The sequence below is a fragment of the Urocampus carinirostris genome, chromosome 9, assembly GCF_059441175.1.
Source record: "Urocampus carinirostris isolate Australia breed hairy pipefish chromosome 9, RoL_Ucar_1.0, whole genome shotgun sequence".
Lineage (NCBI taxonomy): Eukaryota > Metazoa > Chordata > Actinopteri > Syngnathiformes > Syngnathidae > Urocampus > Urocampus carinirostris.
Genome location: NC_142357.1, coordinates 7,557,934 through 7,578,252, shown reverse-complemented (window position 1 = coordinate 7,578,252; position 20,319 = coordinate 7,557,934). Strand labels below are relative to the sequence as shown.

The window sequence follows — 20,319 nt, the reverse complement described above, 5'->3', positions numbered from 1 at the left end:
AATCGCCCAGCTGTACGACTCATAGCTGTGGATCACTCGGCTCGTGCGTCGATGAAGAACGCAGCTAGCTGCGAGAACTAATGTGATTTGCTGCTGCGATTGGCTGGCAACCAGTTCAGGGTGTCCCCTGCCCACTGCCCGGAGATGGCTAGGATGGGCTCCAGCCCCCCCTGCGACCCTAATAAGGATAAGCGGTGCAGATAATTAGATGAGATGAGATTTTTTTTGTTTGAAGGGGCGTCGCTACTTCGGAGATTTTCACTTTTACCGGGTGGTTTTGGTCCCCATTAACCGGGTCTAAAAAATAATAATTTAAAAAATAATAATTATTATTATTTTTTTGTCTTTGAAGGGTCGTCGCTACTTCGCAGATTTTCACTTTTTGCGGGTGGTTTTGTTCCCCATTAACCGGGTCTAAAAAAAAAAAAAAAAAAAAAAAAATATATATATATATATATATATTTTTTTTTTTTGAAGGTGCACCGCTACTTTGCGGATTTTCACCTATTGCGGGCGGTTTTGGTCCCCATTAACCGCGATAACCGAGGTCTTACTGTGCATGAACTTTTTTAATATTCGAAGTTCAAGAAACAGGTAAACAAATCTGTTGTGTAAAAAAATGCTAAGTTTAAGTTTGATAACACGATTTTTTGTGACCTTATTATAAAAGATTTATTTAGGGAGAAATCAGAGGTGGGGGTAACAACAAATACCTAAATAATACTTCGTTTCCTACAATGTTAAAGAGACAACTTGGACAAATTATTTGATTTAAATAATAAATCTAGTCAAGTCAAACCCTTAATCACAAAATTGTCTGAAAGGACTGCACAGGATTACAATCACACCATCGCCTGATCTTAAACCGACTTGCGGGCAAGGAAACACTCAAAACCTCAGGAAAAAAGAAACCTTGAGAAGGGGCCTCACAAGTGGTAATCCCCCTTCCAGGATGACCAGGGTGGAATAGATTTAACATTGGGTAACCGTACACAAACATTGTAAACATAGATAAATGAGAACAATAGGTAACATGTTGACATTTGTCCGGTAAGTCCATGACAGCAACGACGCAGCTTCTCATCTCTGCCGGCTGATCGATAAGCAAAAATACATAAACTATAAGACAAATGTGATTTTTTTTTCTAATACTAGTAAGTAGATAATTTTGTATTTTTTACCATAACATAAGCCTCACTTAAAGGGAGCTGAAATAATTGTCTCCCATACAGCTGCTAAAAACATCAAAAAGCCTGGGCAAAAAAACCAAGAAGTAAATTGGTGCCGTTTGGTCACTTTTAGGCTTTGCTTTAATGTCATATGTAGGACCAAGCCAAACCACCAAAGAAGGACCGTGATAAAAAACTACATGCTATTAAAGCTTTTGTTTTTTATCCGGGTGGTGAAAACTGCAACAATACAATACAATGCAACAGTGCCAATATATTTGTGAAAATAAAGTGCATCAACTTCACATACGTCCAACATTTTAAATATATAGTGACATGTATATATACATCATATAAACACTTTTGAAACGTATGGCTTTGCCTTGGTAATCATTCAACGTTGATTTAGATAGATTCAATATGCAACAGTCATGTTAGCCATAGTGTGGGTATACTGTTGACTACTTCAGATTTCAAATGAACACAACTATTTATGTACAACATTTTGTTTATGCATGTAAATCCATGTTTAGCCATGCACTATGTACTAACAGTAAATTATTTATCAAAGGAAAACAATTACCTCAAGGACAACACACACCCAGCCTGGCCTTGCAAGCATCAAAAACTAAAATTTGCAGGCGGGCAACACAGTATGCATTTTTTCTTGTTCTTTATAATAATAATAATAATAATAAATTCCTTTGTATTGTCATTCTTTGTAACAATGTACACAGAACGAAATGTCGATACACCTGACCCGTTGTAGCGAGTCGGTGCAGCCGCAGCCAGAGGGCGCCGCCATTATACCAATTAGGAATGTCTCGGTCGAGGCGCGAACCAGCGACCTCCCAGTCTCAAAGCCGGCACAATAGCACTCAATATTTGGTTTCTCTACACCAAGGGGTGCTCACCAAGTAAATCACAATGTACTGGTGGATTGCAGAGGTAGCACTGGTAGGTCACAGGAAAGTGTATTCAGTGAATGGTATTTGTTGGGATATCCTGTCTTCTAGTGGTCAAATGCAGGATGAAAGCATAAACGTCCACGTTGCTCATTCTGCAGTAACAAATTGGAGAACTTCAAAGGGTTATTACAATTAGGAGTGTTTTTTAAAATGTATTTATTTTAACTTGGTATTTAATATATGTCATGTGATTCAAGTATTGATGGATTAAGAGCTCAAACAAAATATAATATTGACATCAATATGTATGTATCATAAAATGTATGACAATGGGGTGTATCAAAACACCTTACAGATCAATAAAGAAAAAACAAATTTACTTTTTAAGTATGTCATGGTGTTGACCCTTATAAGAAATCAACTATGTATCACATAGTATTTATTTTGATTAAATATATTTGGTTTATGTCAGTGTGAATTGAGAAACTAGTGTAAGCAATCAACTCTTTTTTTTGAAAGCCTAAACTGCTATTGAATCTCTATTTTTCGAGGTGGGTTTATCATTTCGACTTTTTGTAAGTAGAAGTGTGAGTACCCGTGCGCTACACCATACACCGATATCTCGTTGGCGAAAAATACACACTCTACCTTTAAAAAACAAGTGATCACAGTCTACCCATAATGGACTCACATGACTAATTTATGTAAGTATCTTTGCTCGACGGTTACGAAGAGATTTACTCGTATGAACGACTTGTTGCTGCACTAAATAGAGATTGCATGTTGAACACTCGCTCCTCTAAACGAGATAATTTATTCTCTGCCGAGTAGTAAATAGCCTCGTGTGTATATCGCCGGTAATATTCATGGTTTTACTTTTGCTAGATTATCATGAATTATTAATTCATGGAAAAGATGAATAGTGCCGACATGATGCTTCTCTGTTGGAGGCCATGTTGAATACTTACATTTAGTACAATTATTTGGCAGCACGGCGGCGCAGTGGTTAGCGCTTGTGCGGCACAGTTCATGTCATGGGAACCTGTCGTGGGTTCAAATCCAGCTCCAGACTTCCTGTGCGGAGTTTGTATGTTCTCCCCGTGCTTGCGTGGGTTTCCTCCGGGCACTCCGGTTTCCTCCCACGTTCCAAAAACATGCATTTCAGGTGAATTGGCCGGTCCAAATTGTCCCTAGGTGTGAATGAGCGAGTGAGTTGTCTGTCCCCGTGTGCCCTGCGATTGGCTGGCAACCAGTTCAGGGTGTCCCCTGCCCACTGCCCGGAGATGGCTGGGATGGGCTCCAGCCCCCCCGCGACCCTAATGAGGATAAGCGGTACGGCTGATGAGATGAGATGAGATGAGTACAATTATTTCTCCCGCATGGGGTCAATTTGGTTGATGTGTGTTCAAGTTTTGATCCATTGTGAGGTCTGTGATGTGTTTTGAAGTTAATGAAGCATTGACCAAATTGAGTTTTAACCGCACAGGGAAAATCTCCCTGTTGATTGCCAGCCCAAATGGTGAAGCAAAGTGAACAAAGAAAAGTCATTTGAGTAAATAAAGTAACCAGAATATACTAGGGGGGTATTGTATACGGATTGCAAAATCATTGTTTTTTCTCAGCTAACTCTAGTCTGAGCTTTTGCAAGTGTACATTTTACGGCATTATATGCCTTATTCAATGTTGTGCCTGGGAAAAAAAAAACATTTGGGTTTTTTTCTATTAAAAGGACGCTGTAATCAGTTGTGTGTAGCACATCATTATGTGTAATGCGCATCCCTGACTTTTGATTAAAAATCGGTGTAAAATATTGTTTCGCTTTTTCTCAGTCCATACCTTGTAATCTGATGCAATGGCAATCAAACCCGGGCCGCGGCTGTGAGAGCGTCTGACCTTAACTACTCTCCCAGTGGTAAAGATGACATGAACAGGCAGTGGAATTTACCTTATCATTAAACTATTTTCAGTCACGGTACCAGAGACACATGATGATTTTAATGTGCATTTCACATGTCACTGTCATGTTTTGTGGCGGTAGACCCAAATGCGGGGGAAGCCAGAATGGAGGCAGGTGTGCTCAACAATGAACGGGATTTATGAACAAAATACCAGGAACAACAAACAAAAACAAACAAAAAACAAAGTTTTAAAACACCCAGAAAAGTAAAGAAAAAACAAACGTGACATGATAACAGAAGGCCAGATTGAAATTATTATTATTATTATTATTATATTTATTTTGTAATTATTGAATGTGACACATTTGTTGTAATATTTGAAATGCACATCGAAATTAACATACTTCTTTTCGTCTGTCATCTATATTGCTGATTCTGTGTTAAGGCTTATGCGCACCTGTCGCTGCGACCCAGGTTTGATTCCCGTTGCGTCCATGCTTTGTGATTTTGGTCAGCGATCATTTTTAAATGATACATCGATAAAACATCGTGTACAACAGGCACCAACATTTTGAGTTATTTTTTTACGTAAAATAGAAATGCGCGTTGTACACGAAAAAACATCGTTGATTTGACTGGCAGCAAAATGAGAAATAAGAATATATCAGGAGTTGCGATTACATTGGGTAGTTAAGTCAACACTTTTTTTTCCCTCAAGTTGTGAAAAGGTTGTTTCGAAAGTGAATCATTTCATAAACAAACTTAACCTTGATTTTCCCCCTCACCTCGTAGAACCAGCAGCTACATGTACTGTACTTGAGCTTGTCTTCTTGCTACTGGGAGTGTGGGCCTCTCTTTGTTCCAAGACACTTATCCTTTTCAAGGCTGCTGCATTCTATCGGTCTGTCTAACCTTGCAGTAGAGTTCAGAGATAAGAATCAACAGAGACGCTTTTCAGATTATGACCATAAAAAAGTCCTTTTTGTCCATCACAGTTTTCTATTTTTCAGGCAAAAACTGCGGTGCAGGAAGTCTATTCCCCCCAGTATTCGGAAATTAATCTCTTATGCTGCTTAATAGTCATAGTCAATCTCTTCAGCAACTCCTCTCCGGCTCACTTATTTCTCCATAATCAACGACTTAATTAAGGAGCAATGCAGGACATACTGTCTCACTTGCTAACAACTGAATCCAATTTCTGCCATTGATTTCTCAATTAATTTTGTTTCTGTAATGCCACCACTTTGCTTATCTTTGAAAAGTGGAGGTTTTAGCGGCCAAATGCATTATTGAAAGAGGATTTTTAGCGAGCAGTGGCTGATGCGAAGAGCTTAAGCGCTTGTCACTCTTGATGTAAAGCTTTATTTGCAAAACGGGTTAGCTTGAACAGCCTTTTAGGTCTGCAAGGAGGACAAGGACATGTACGTAACTTGCCAAGAGAAAGAATATCAATTCTGTTAAATAAGGCTTCGCCCTGTGAGGAATATTATCAAGTGTTGTTTTTTTTTTGTTTTTGTTCGTTTTGTTATTCGTACATTTGGGGCGTGTGGTTGTCGGCACATTTGTGGTCATTTTCATTTGTGGCTGAGCACTTAGCATGTTTCCATTTATTTTTAATGTATTTTTTTTACTAAACATTTCTGAGCAGACTCATTAAAATCAATTGGAATAGTGAGCATCCCGTTACATATGTGGCTTTTCAGTGAGGAATACAAACGAGATATGTTATCTTAGAGCCTAAATAGATAATACGGATAATGTGTAAAGTGCACCCTTGAAAAGTAGGGTTGAGCGATACTGGTAATTTTAGCATCGATCCAGTCCAAGTAAATATATGGTAGCATCAATTGATAACAATACGATACCAATACTTGTTTGCATGAACATGTCATGAACATAAAATAATTGAACACTCCCCTTTGAGTTAGTTTAAATTTAGGATAAACATAGCACATATATCATGGCGGCTCAGTGGTTAGCGCGTGTGCGGCACAGTTCTCAGGTCTTGGGAACCTCCTGTGTGGGTTCAAATCCAGCTACCGGACTTCCTGTGCGGAGTTTGTATGTTCTCCCCATGCTTGCGTGGGTTTCCTACGGGCACTCCGCTTTCCTCCCACATTCCAAAGACATGCATTTCAGGTGCATTGGCCGGTCCAAATTGTCCCTAGGTGTGAATGAGCGAGCGGGTGGTCTGTCCCTGTGTGCCCTGCGATTGGCTGGCAACCAGTTCAGGGTGTCCCCTGCCCACTGCCCGATGATTGCTGGGATGGGCTCCAGCACCCCCGCGACCCTACTGAGGATAAGCAGTACAGCTAATGAGATGAGAGATAGCACAGATATTTTATGTGCTAATTTTTTTTCTTTTTTTTTAATGATTACAATTCAAAGGTTAACTGTATACAATTACAAATGGAAATATTATTGCAACTCTTTCAGAATCACATAAAAAGCAGCAATGTAACAAAGGTACAAATACCACAATGTCCACATGTCAATTTTACCTTCTATAGCACAATATTTTATGAATAAAGTCAAAAAGGGAAAATAGTGTAAACAATCCAATCCAAAACCATTTAACAGTACAAACAAAACAATACTTTTACTACAACTGTTACAGAGCAGAAGTCAAGAGAGTAAAAAAAAAACAAAAAAACAGCAATGTACTTGGATAGTTGCCGAAGACACTGGGTGAGAGAGAGAAGGACTGCGCTATCTGCATATAGGTGTGGCGTTTTGAGGAAATTGGTGGAGGGAGTAAGTCTCGATCCCACGAAAATAGTGTCGATAAGACCCAAGGACTTGCTTAATATCAATAATATAGATACTTTGCCTGACACCCCTACCCAAAAGACATATGAATGTGGATGCTTACAAGCTTAATTGAAAGAATACTCTAACACCACTTCCTCTGAATGTTCCCACACTGTTAACATATGTTTTGATGATCAGTCGATTGCATGACAATAATGTTACAGGTGGCTTCAATGGTTAGCAAGAACAACAAAAACTATTATTTAGGTGGAAACAAACCAAATTCAGAACTTCTTGGGCATATAGCTATTTTGATAAAGAAACATCGTTTTTCACAGGTTTAACTGAGGAAGGACTATTTCAGTCTGCACAGCACGACGCCTTATATTTTTAATGGCAATTTTTAGGTTTTGTAAGTAAATATAAAATAAGTGCAGAAGTTTATACTTGATATAATTTGTTTAGTATCAGAATCATCTACCTGTGTTGTCTTTTTTTAAACAATTCATTTAAAGCAATCATGTTTTGCTTTTTTGCTTTGCACTCATTCTCTGTTCTTTTCTGTGACTAGTTCTTCTTGAAATATCCTTGAATGGAGTCTTTGTTTTTATAGTGGGGAAATGACTCCATTCTATTTTAGCATTATTTTCTGGTTCAACAGACAAACGGGGAAATCAGGAACAGACTAGTGGGATACGGGTGACAAAACGGGACGGACGGTAGTCAGAGTCAAAATGCTTGCCTTGTCTAAACAGAGGTTCGCTGACGGACTGATAACGGGCGAGTTTTAGCACTGAGCTTGAATAGGAGGGGGAACCAATCAGGTAACCGGCAGCAGCTGGCGCCAAACGAGCGGGCACAGGTGAGTGTAATGAGTAATCATGACAATGCAAGTCAATGTGTTTGGCTGCAATCACCCTAAAGATCTCTTCGGCAAAAAATAAATGCATGGAAACATGATTAGTATGCTGATAAAACAAAATAAAGATACATTTTCAGAGAAAAAATAAATTGTAAGATTACATCTACTTGATTACTGCATTTTTATAAGCTCGTATCTTTTGTCGTATGCTTTGAACAATGTGGCTGACACAACAATGCAGCCAAATTATGGGCAGCCAGGCTCAAAGGAGAACTTTAGAACTTGATGAAATTATCTCATCTGAAGGCACCTCCCCTGGCCCTCCTTGCAATTTCAAAATACATTAACAAATGTTCTCCTTGTTTTGAATGTCCACTAATTTAAAAATGGGGTGCATAGTTGAAGGTGTCCTTAAAAAGTTGAAAGTTGAAATTTTTATGGGCATGCTCACAGTCTCATCTTATCTCATTAGCTGCACCGCTTATCCTCAGTAGGGTCGCGGGGGTGCTGGAGCCCATCCCAGCAATCATCGAGCAGTGGGCAGGGGACACCCTGAACTGGTTGCCAGTCAATCGCAGGGCACACAGGGACAACTCGCTCGCTCATTCACACCTAGGGACAATTTGGACCGGCCAATCCACCTGAAATGCATGTCTTTGGAATGTGGAAGGAAGTGGAGTGCCCGGAGGAAACCCACGTAAGCACAGGGAGAACATACAAACTCCGCACAGTAGGTCCGGTAGCTGGATTTGAACCCACACAGGAGGTTCCCGAGACCTTAAAACTGTGCCGCACATGCGCTAACCACTGCGCCGCCGTGCTGCCCATGCTCACGGTCCTTTTTCATTATTTTTATAATTCTGTCCAAATGTCAACTTCAACCCCAAAGATGAAAAAAGAACAATTTATTTGAGCGCTTCTAAGCAAGTCACCATATTTGCATTCGTAACAAAAGGTCTCAACAGAGGCCCAGTGTGGTTTTCGTCTGGGGCGTGGAACAGTAGACCAGCTCTGCACACTCAGATGGGTCCTTGAGTGTGCAGGGAATTTGCTTATCCGGTCTGCAAGTGTTTTGTGGACTTGGAGAAGACATTCGACCGTGTTCCTTGGGGCGCACTGGTGGAGGTGTTTCTGGCGCATGGGGTTCCGTACAGTCTAATCCAGTTTGTGTGTTCCCTGTATGCCCAGTGCCAGAGTTTGGCCCGCTTTGCCGGCAGTAAGTCGGATGCATTTCCAGGGGGAGATGGACTCCCAAGCCCTTGTCACCAATTCTGTTCATAACTTGGACACAATTTTTGGGCACAGCCTTGGCGGGGAATGGGTCCGGTTTGAAATACTTACCATTGCATCTTTGCTTTTAAAGATGATGTGGTGTGGTTGGCTTCCACCAGCTGTTTTCTTCAGCTCTAGCTGGAGCGGTTCACAATGTGAAGCAGCCGGGATGAAGATGAGGACCTCAAAGTCCGAGACCATCGTTCTCTGACGTAAAAGGATGGCATGCTCCTTCTGGTTTGGTTATGAGATCCTGCCCGAAATGGAGGGGTTCAAATATATCTGGATCTTGTTCATTAGTGAGGGTAGGATGGAACAGGAGAGTGACAGACGCACTGCTGTAGCTTCTTCTGTCATGCGAACCCTGTACCGGTCTGTCGTTGCGAAGAAACAGTTGAGCCGAAGGACAAAGCCCTTGATTTACCAGTCGATTTACATTCCTACCCTCACCTAAACTGTGGGTCATGACAGAAAAAACATGATCCCATATATAGCGGCTAAAATGGGTTTTCTCCACAGAGTGCCTGGACTCTCCCTTAGAGATAGGGTCAGAAGCTTGGTCTTCCGGGAGGGACTAAGTGTAGAGCCACAGCGCGTCTACATTGAAAGGAGCAAGGTAAAGTGGCTCGGGCTTCTAATGAGGATATCTCCTGAAAGCCTCCCTTGGGAGGTGTTCCGGGTATGTCCCACCGGCAGAAGGTCCCGGGGACATAGTGAAGAGACTTCGTCACTAGACTGGCCTGGGAATGACTCAGGATCCCGTCAAACGAGCTAGATTAAGTGGCTAGGGATAGGTAGGCCTGGGGTTCCTGAAGCTGCCACCCCCGCGTCCCTGGATAAGCGGAAATAAAAGGATGGATGGATGGATGGATGGATGGAAAGGATACAAAGATGATTTCAGCTAAATCAATGAAATATTTTGAAGTGGTGGACACTACCTTTAACAATAGTACGTTAATGTGACAGACACCACCATAATACTCTAATAGACATTATGTTTAAAAATACAGCGGCAAGATGAAGAAAAAAAAGTGAAGCTGATCTAAACTTTGAAAATTTCATTATACTTGACATACAAAACTCATCAAAGAGGCTCCATCTTACTGATTGAAAGACATTAAGACTCACATACAAACTGTATTTAACTGTTATGCGGCCATCCTGAAATCTATTCAACTAGGCTAGTAATCCTACAGAACAAAATAATCATCAAAATAAGAATAGTAAATAGATGGACAAGGTTTGACCTAATGTTTTAAATGGAGTGGATTTGTCTACCACTAGATCTTCTCCATATGATTTTAAAGAATCATTTTCACTTAAAAAAATAAACACATTCATACACTATGGGTTTGACATTAACTACAATTTCCCCTTTTTTCCCTTAAAATTGTAGTATTTTTTTTTTGTATTTGTTGGTTAAAAAAATTTAAATTAGTCAACAACAAAGTATACGCAATGATATTCAACCATTAATTGTACACACTGAAACAAAACAATTTATTTCTTGGAAATAATTCACTTTCTCCTCTGTGCTTCCTCATTTTTTTTCGCATTTTTGTTTTCTTTTTTTGTCATATTTAAAAACAAATATCCTCAGCGGTTGATGTCTCCATGAAATTGACTACAGTAATCGTGTGTTAATCACAACTTTTGCTAATCACTGTTGTACTCTATAGTTTCTTAAATAGTTTTTGTGAGTTATGTGTTTACTTCAAATCTAAGAAACAGACTGTGAGATGTTGAGACCTTAGGCATTGAACAGTTTCACACCGCTGTGTTTCCCATACTTTGTTGTAAATTTTCCGATTTTCTTCACTGGAAAATCGGTTAAGGGTGGTGTGGTGTTAGGTCCTGATGCTTCTACAGCTGGTAGAGATTTTAGGCTTGATCATCTATGAAAATACAATTACATGATGGGAGAGCTTAGGCTCATTGATTTCTAGATTGTTTTCATCAATTAAAAGACCATCGCTTCCTACTTTACTAAGCAAGCTTGGCATCTTTCAATTCTTTTTTTCCAACTCTATAATCATTATTTCATTAATTTTCAGCAGTGCAGCATTTATCCATACAAAAGCTAATGTTGCCCAGGAAAATACATACATGGCAAATGATTATGAATGGAATCATAATATAGAGTTGTTGAGAAAATGTCCCTTGGTATTGCTTTGGGGTGGAAAGGTTTGCTCTCAATGCACCTAAATGAAGCCATATTTCATAAGTATCTTATTCAAACTTGATACTGTGGCACCACATCCACTTTAAAATGGACAGAGCAGAATTAACACATATTACCCAATCAGGAATTACCGCTACCATTCGTTTCAGTATTCCACATTTTCACTGCCATATGGCACAAATATTTAAAGTTATTCGGGCCATTGCTGAACTTACACATACATACACAAACATATAGATAAGGCCATCGACCCATTATTCATTATTTTCGACTCATTTTGGATTCGTCATGGGGCAGTGGTCTCTGTAGGTAAGCCCAGACCCCCATATCACCCAGGAGTGGGATCCTGAGGCGTTTCAAGGCCAGGCAGGTATCACAGAGTCAAATTTCAACAGGGATGGTTATGTGTGGAATTAACCACTATGTTCAGCATAACACACATACTTGTTGTTTCGTATATAATCAACATCGACATTTCCCCTCTTTAATGTTCTAATCGTGTCCTCTACTGCATCAGCCATACATCAACACCAACACACACATTCACATAACACAGGGCTTTCTGCACATATTTTGAAGAAAATTGAATACTTTTATTTGAAACTTACAGTCATGAAAAATCAGTAACCTTTGCTATGCAATACCTGAACTGAAACTCCTAAAAAATGAAACACAATTGCATCAGTTTGTATATTTTACTGCTATTTCTGGCACTCAAAGGGACAAGGCAAGGCAAGGCAAATTTATTTGTATGGAACAATTTACACAAGGCAATTCAAAGTGCTTTACAGAAATGGCAAAGCATTGAAAAACACACAATTACAGTTAAACCATAGAAGAAAAGACATTGAAAATGTAAAATGTGGTTTTTAAAATGCATTAAAACCACAGATAAAACATAATTAATTCAATGAATTAAAATAAAGTAAAAGTGAAGAGTGCAGATAGAACCCTTTCAGTTGTATGCACAGTTGAACAGAGCTGTTTTCAGCCTGGACTTAAACACTGTCAGAGTAGACACCTGTCTGACGTCATCAGGAAGACTATTCCAGAGTTTAGCTGCATGGAACTGAAACGCAGCTTCACCCTGTTTAGTCCTGGCTCTGGGCACCAGCAGAAGGCCTGTCCCTGAGGTTCTCAGGGTCCGAGATGGTTAGTATGGGACCAACATGTCACAAATGTGCTTTGGTGCTAGACCATGAAGAGACTTATACACCAGCAGAGCTGTTTTAAAGTCTATTCTCTGAGCGACAGGAAGCCAATGCAGAGACCCTAGCACAGGACTAATATGGTCGTACTTCCTGGTTCTAGTCAGGACCCGAGCAGCAGCGTTCTGGATGTTCTGCAGATGTCTTACAATGCCTTCCTACGGTGGTATTAGTTATTCTTTAGGGGTTGGCAACAGGTGTGATTTTAGGTTCAGAGTTTTAGGGGTGCACCTAGAGTGTCTGGCTGGTCAAAAAAAGTTTACTTTAAGTGATTAAGGATCATTCAACACTATTAGGGAGGGTCACTTCCCATTTGTGAACATCACATTACACTTTGAGGTTAGCAGAAACACTGTTCCCATGCCCAGTATTTACTCATGTATTTCTAAAAGAGTACACACACACACACACACTAACACACACACACACACATACACATACACATACAGAAGAAGCATGGAATTGATCAGAAAATGATGCATTGTATTTAACACTTTATAGTTCCATGCTACAATTTACAGATTAAGTTGTGTCGCCTGACCTTGCAAACCTGTCACAAACTTTTAAGAGTTGCACTTGGTCAAGCACATGTTTTTCAATTGCCATAACAGCCAGGTATAACCACTGTATAACATACTCTGTAATATACCAGAGCCTCAACAGACTCTGCCGTCAGACCAAATGGACTGAACCATTTCCAAGATGGCAGCGCGCGCGAGTGCAGCGGCTTCATGGTCTGCAGTTCGTCTTTTGTTTTTCAGTGTTCTTTCATGTTTCATATTTTCTCTTCGACTGCTTTCACAACTACAACATCCACAACATCCCGAGGGATACACAGAGACCACCGGATCGCCCTGGGTGATCTGCCTGCCGACATTGACGGAGCAAAAGTAAAAAGCTGCCTGTTGGGCCTAGGCTAAGAAGGCGACCACACAGACCAGCACTTCCAAGCATGTTCCTGACCAACGCCAGATCCATCGTCCACAAAATGAGTACATTTGAGCTGCGGATTGCCACCAACAGCTTCGTCCAAAATTGCAGTATTTTTGTCATCACGAAGTCTTGGCTTCCCCGACGCCGCAGTCCAACTAGCAGTACGCACGCCTCACCGGTACGTCCGAGACGGAGACTCCGGTAAAAACAGGGGTGGGGGACTATGCGCTGCAATAACAGCCGAATCATTTACACACACACTGCACACTCGATATAGAGATTCTAGCAGTATCGTGTAGACCCTTCTATCTACTGAGAGAGCTAACTGTGGACATTGTGGTCGCTGTTTACGTTCCACCGGATGCTAACCTTCCACCGGATGCTATTGTTAGCATAGTGCTAAATCTCCTGCCCGCTGCTATCAATAAAAAGCAGCTTGCACACCCCGACGGAGCTTTTATCGTCGCCGGCGACTTTAACCAGGAATGCTTACGGGCTGTACTTCCAAAATTCATTCAATACGTGGATTGAGCAACCAGGGGAAAAAAACACTGGACCGTGTGTACAATAAGATCAAACATCTAGTTGGATCCGGCCACCTCTGTCTGTCCCTCACCCCATCATACACCCCCCTCCGGAGAAAAACAAAGCTTGCAACAAGGACAGTACAATCATCTTCTTTGTTCCTTTGTCTTCTTTGTTTTCCTTACCCTCACTGTAAAACGTGGACCTGGAGTGTCACGTCCAATTTCGTTGTCACTATATATTCAACCCATGTTATAACAATGACAAGAAAGGTGTTTTCTATTCTAATTCTAATTATAATTTCAAGGCAGCAGATTATTTTTCACGCTGCATTCTTCACATGTTTTTTTTTAGTTTTACTGTTTTTTCAATCTACCGTTTTTCATCAAGAAACATTGTTTTTAAAAATGCTATAATTTTGGGGGTGATTCAGTTTAATTTGGGACTGGTTAGGCCCGTGGTTGGCAACCGGCTGATAGATAACTTTTTGGACAAAAAGCAATGTGATGGAAAATTTAAGTACAGGTCTTGAATGGGATAGTACGTTCATTTTGGGTGCGAGGTTCAAAATTGCCTCACTCGCCACATTGTATGAGTTTAAATGATAACTCATAAACTGATAAAGTCAGTATGTCCAGTCTTAGTTGTTTCTATTTAAAAATCACAATGAGTCATGGATGACAGTTAATGTGTATGAAGTATATAATGAATCCCCTGTTTGATGTAAAAGATTAGTAGTGAAAAGATCGAGCCAAAAAGATTCCCGTGTAATCTTGAGTCATTCTCTTTTCTTCCTCCTTTTGATGTTATATCTTTCAATTTTGCTGTATTTTCTGGTTGTTTAGTAGGGATCCCTCCCCGAGGTTTTCTGTCATGTATGAGAGGCCATGGCTATACTAACGACTCCAGAAAAATCTTGACTTCCATCTTTACACACTGAAGGAATAAGTAGGATTATGGTATGAGACCGTCAGTGTTTACTCCCAAAGGGCCTAGAAGCATGGCTTAGCATTAAAGGCCCCAAAGGTATCCTTCTTCCCCTCTGATGATCACAACTTTGTAACAACAGACGGAATAAAAGGGAAAACTGCTGTATTTAAATGACACAGTTCACGCACAGGGTATCTGCTGAGATTTGGATGAAAAAAAGTTCAACAAGACAAATCATTTCAAAGAAAATACCTAGAGGAGTACTGAAAAAAATATGAAATTGACTTGCATGGAAAGTACATCCATCCATCCATCCATCCATCCATCCATCCATCCATCCATCCATCCATCCATCCATCCATCCATCCATCCATCCATCCATCCATCCATCCATCCATCCATCCATCCATCCATCCATCCATCCATACATACATACATGCATACATACATACATACATACATACATACATACATACATACATACATACATACATACATACATACATACATACATACATACATACATACATACATACATACATACATACATACATACATACATACATACATACATACATACATACATACATATAGGACTACAGATCTTCGCTGGCAACATTAATATATAAGTCCATCCATCCATCCATTATCTGCACCGCACATCCTCGGGGGAGAGCATGCAAACTCAACACAGGAATGTTTGATCCCATGACCACAGAACTGTGCCACACACGTGCTAACCACTGTGCTGCCGTTCTGCCCCAATATGTAAGTCAATTACTCCAAAAACATTACATCATCGCTTTTGCAGTCAATAAAAATTATCAATTGATCAATCCAAAGGAAGCATGTCATTATTGAAATTTTAGCCCAACAACCCCAAAAAAATTAAAAATAAAAATAAAAACTTACAGGCATAAAAGGCATCTTTTTGGGGATATAAAAAGGATAGTGGAGCAAAGGACACCGACATCGTCGGACTTCTGGTTTCTGCTGTCTCAGAATTTCAGAATCCAAAAAGTCATTGAGAAATACAAAAAGGGCTGGATGCTGAACATGTGGAAAACATCTAGCTTTAAATTACAGATAAGAAAACCATGATGTCTCAAGAAAAAATGTGGTATAAAAAAACAGTTGTACCGAAAAAAAAGTATATTGTGATAATTACATTTGGATATGAGTAAGAGTCTATATGATAGTAACAAAAATGTAATAAACAAAATCACCGTGAGGCATACCGGAACTGTATGCAAACTGACAACTACATAGATGGAACATAAAAACTGCGTAAGACAACCCCAACTGAAAGTGGTGTATACATCATCTAACCGTGTTACTATATGGAGCTTAGTAAATAAGCAGACATTTCTAACGTGATTCTGGTAACAATCTATGTTTTTTGTTATGGATTTTGGTTCTTCAGCGTGCCTACATGGAAGTATCAAGCGTTGTTTTTGCTACTTACAATATTTGCCAAGGATGTAAGTTTGGGGTTGGCATTGGTGGGGACCAAATAATAACGGAACATATGTTTCATAGCCAGTCACGTAATTCATGTAAGTCAGGGCTTCAGCACAGAATGTGATTTTTTGAATTTAATTGTCTTTAATGCCACTGATAACAACGTAGTGAAACATTGTATGCAACGAGATTAGAAATGGACATAAATGTTATACTCTCCGGGCGCTGGTAGGTGAACGAGGTGTTAAACGACAGATGTTTTTCCTTTTTAAGTGATCACTTACTATTGGTAAGTACAAAAATTGGATTGCTTGATACAGTGGGGACTCGTCACTTTGTTCCATGCCAATTCTTCGCCCCTGCTGCTTGTTTTCGGTTGGGAACGTTGTTTGATTGATCATTGGATTCCAAATGCAATAATGCAAACAATGGATGCATCTCAACTTTATTTTATATAAGGCAGTGAGGTAAACTCCCACTTGGGGGTGAGTAGATTTCTCTGCGTTTCTCTTTGCATTTCCCTTGGCTTGTTTAGAGAGCAGGATTAGCGTGTGCAAACAAGCCCCACTGAAATGCGCAAAGGGCAAAGCTAGCAAATAAAGCAGCACACTTTCACTAGGCATTCGCGATGATATAAAAATAAAACCTCCTTGCCATTGTGAAAATGTGGTTGAAATATTGCGGCTGTGCAGCCTCATTGAGAGGAGCTAATAAGGTTGGCTTCACTTTGCCCTGCCTATTCTTCCCATTCATTTAAAAATATGAAACCATTTCTCTGCTTCTGCTGGCCTCTTCCTATTCTATTCAATTGTGCATCCTCCCTTCACATGGATCACAACTTCAAGATTTGAGATTGAGGAGTATTAATCGAGTTTCTCAAATCCTCGTCACATGATGTATAATAGTGTTCCTGCTTGACCATTTATGGACTTTGAGCCTCAATTTATTCGAGAAGCAAAACTTTTGATGCTCTTGTCTCTCGTTTTGATCAAACCACTAAATGGTTTTAAAAAAGTGACATATTTGCTGTGAAAGCTAAAAAGTAGATTAGGTCTGTGAAAGATCCAATACTGTAGCAAATGTGCATTGATTAAGAGGCGAACATTTCCAAGCGTATGGACTGCACATGCTAAGACAGTGAAGAGTTAGCACTAGCTAAAAGAGAATGGCGAGGGTTAAGGTTTGTGTGTGTGTGGTCTGAAGGGAACAGGGGCGTGGGGGTGAATTGGCATCACTGTAATTTGATGCATGCAGTCCACTTTGCGCGGTTATTTAAAATTGAGCGCAGAGGAGTTCATTACACACAGATGAATTATAGATTTAATGTAAATTAGAAACTAAATGACATTCATGTACTCGTACAGTGTAGGTCCATTAATATAGTGAACTCGGCTTTTAATGGTAAGACTTGCCTCTCTTTTTTTGTTCTATTTTAGTAACTTTAGACTATCAATATAATTACTAATTCTTGCAAAACAAATCTTGCTGCTGTGTGGTTAATACAGCACCTTTCAATTTATGAATATTTTGAATACATTAACAGTGGATCATGTCTTGAATGGAATAAGATCGCTTCCATAGTTACAGTGATGAAATGAAATAAAAAGCATTATAGTTCAGGTTTTTTCCAATCTGATTCTTGAGGGCCAGAAAAAAAGAAAGTGTTAGATGATTCTTTCCTCCGACACTCAATTCTCAAGATCAAGATGTTATCAAGGTTCCGGAGACCTTGCTGATGAGGTGATTCTACGGATCCAGTGTTGAAGCATCTTGAACTGGCAAGACTGCAACCTGAAATATATAGATATACTGTACAGTATGTATATATATATATATATATATATATATATATATATATATATATATATATATATATATATATATATATATATATATATATATACTGGACTGTCTCAGAAAATTAGAATATTGTGATAAAGTTCTTTATTTTCTGTAATGCAATTAAAAAAACAAAAATGTCATACATTCTGGATTCATTACACATCAACTGAACTATTTCAAGCCTTTTATTATTTGAATATTGCTGATTTTGGCTTACAGCTGAAAAAAACTCAAAAATCCTATCTCAAAATATTAGAATACTTCCTCAGACCAAGTAAAAAAATAATTTTATAACAGCAATACTAAATCAAACATTTGAAAATGTCCATTGATGCACTCAGTACTTGGTTGGGAATCCTTTTGCACGGATTACTGCATCAACCCGGCGTGGCATGGAGGCAATCAGCCTGTGGCATTGCTGAGGTGTTATTGATGCCCAGGATGCTTCGATAGCGGCCTTCAGCTCATTTGCATTTGTAGGTCTGGTGTCTTTCATCTTCTTCTTAACTATACCCCACAAATTCTCGATGGGGTTCAGGTCAGGGGAATTAGCAGGCCAATCAAGGACAGTGATGCCATGGTCAGTGCACCAGTTACTGGTGGTTTTGGCACTGTGGGCAGGTGCCAGATCATGCTGGAAAATGAAATCCTCATCTCCATAGAGCTTTTCAGCAGATGGAAGCATGTAGTGCTCTAAAATCTCTTGGTACACAGTTGCATTTACTCTGGACTTGATGAAACACAGTGGACCAACACCAGCAGCTGACATGGCTCCCCAAACCATTGCTGATTGTGGGAACTTCACACTGGATTTCAAGCAACTTGGATTTTGCTCCTCTCCAGCCTTTCTCCAGACTCTGGCGCCTTGACTTCCAAATGAAATGCAAAACTTGCTTTCGTCTGAAAAGAGGACTTTGGACCACTCTGCAACTGTCCAGTGCTTCTTCTCCATAGCCCAAGTCAGACGCTTCTTCCGTTGTCTTGAGTTCAGAAGTGGCTTGACCATGGGAATACGGCTATTGTAGCCCATTTCCCGGACACGTCTGTGAACTGTGGCTTTTGATTCCTGGACTCCAGCTTCAGCCCACTGTCTTTGAAGCTCCCCCAAATTCTGGAAGCGGCTCTTCTTCACAATTTTGTTAAGGCTGCGGTCATCTCTCTTGGTTGTGCAGGGTTTCCGGCCACATTTTTCCCTTCTAACAGACTTTTTGTGGATATGCTTTGAAACTGCACTCTGTGAACAGCCTGCTCTTTGAGAAATTTCTTTTTGTGTCTTACCCTCCTGATGGAGGGTATCAATGATGGTCCTCTGGACAGCAGACAGATCAGCAGTCTTCCCCATACTTGTGATTTAGTTTACTGAACCAAGCTGAGTGTTTTTAAGGCTCAGGAAACCCTCGCAAGGTGTTTCGAGTTAAATAGATGATTCAGGTGATTAGTTGAATAGCCTACTTGTATACTTTTTCATGATATTCTAATATTTTGAGACAGGATTTTTGAGTTTTCTTAAGCTGTAAGCCAAATTCAGCAATATTCAAATAATAAAAGGCTTGAAATAGTTCAGTTGATGTGTAATGAATCCAGAATGTATGACATTTTTGTTTTTTTAATTGCATTACAGAAAATAAAGAACTTTATCACAATATTCTAATTTTCTGAGACAGTCCAGTATATATATATATATATAGTGATTAGAGAGATGTAGTAAAGTGTTAAATAATATTGGAATTCCCTGTAGGACGACTAATTATTTTAACCTTGCATTAACATTTGTAGGTCTGCGTTTGTGTTTTTTTTATGTACAGCAGAATCATGGCTCTGAAGTCGTTCGCTTCAGCCCCCTGGTCTGGTGTTGTTCTGAGGTGCCGCATGCTGACTTGTCCTCCAGAAAAGCTGTGCGCCTTGTTTGAATTGAGCTTGGCTCTAGGAAACAGCGTCTAGGTTTTGACATCAAAACCAAGAATCAAGCCCATCTAATGGGCACCCCACTGTGGGCTAGAATTAGAGGGAATAACCCCCACCAGCAGGCTTATGCCTCTAAATGCAGAGGCCTTGGAGGACACGATGGAGGCTGTCGAGCGCATACGATCTGAAGTAGAGTGCTTCATAGAGAGTGAGTTGAGCGAGAGCATGTAACCCATGGGTGGGCAATTAATTTTTCAAAGGGGCCACATAAGAAACTATAGAAGTGGTCAAGGGCCACATAAGTAAACTAGATTCAACTGAGTTTTAACTTATTTTCCACACAAGGATTATAAGGTGTACTGGACTATAAGGCTAAAGGATTTAAAACTAAGGCAAGGGCTAGAGATGCACTTAAAATAAATAAATACCATGTTTGTGCATTGATTGTTTGACAAATGTATTCGCTAATTTCA

At 39.8% G+C, this 20,319-nt stretch overlaps 1 protein-coding gene across 1 annotated transcript in view; it reads left to right on the top strand.

The window, feature by feature from the left end:
• Positions 1-20,319, top strand: part of tenm1 (teneurin transmembrane protein 1) — a 381,706-nt gene that overhangs the window by 10,070 nt on the left and 351,317 nt on the right. The window lies entirely within an intron of this gene.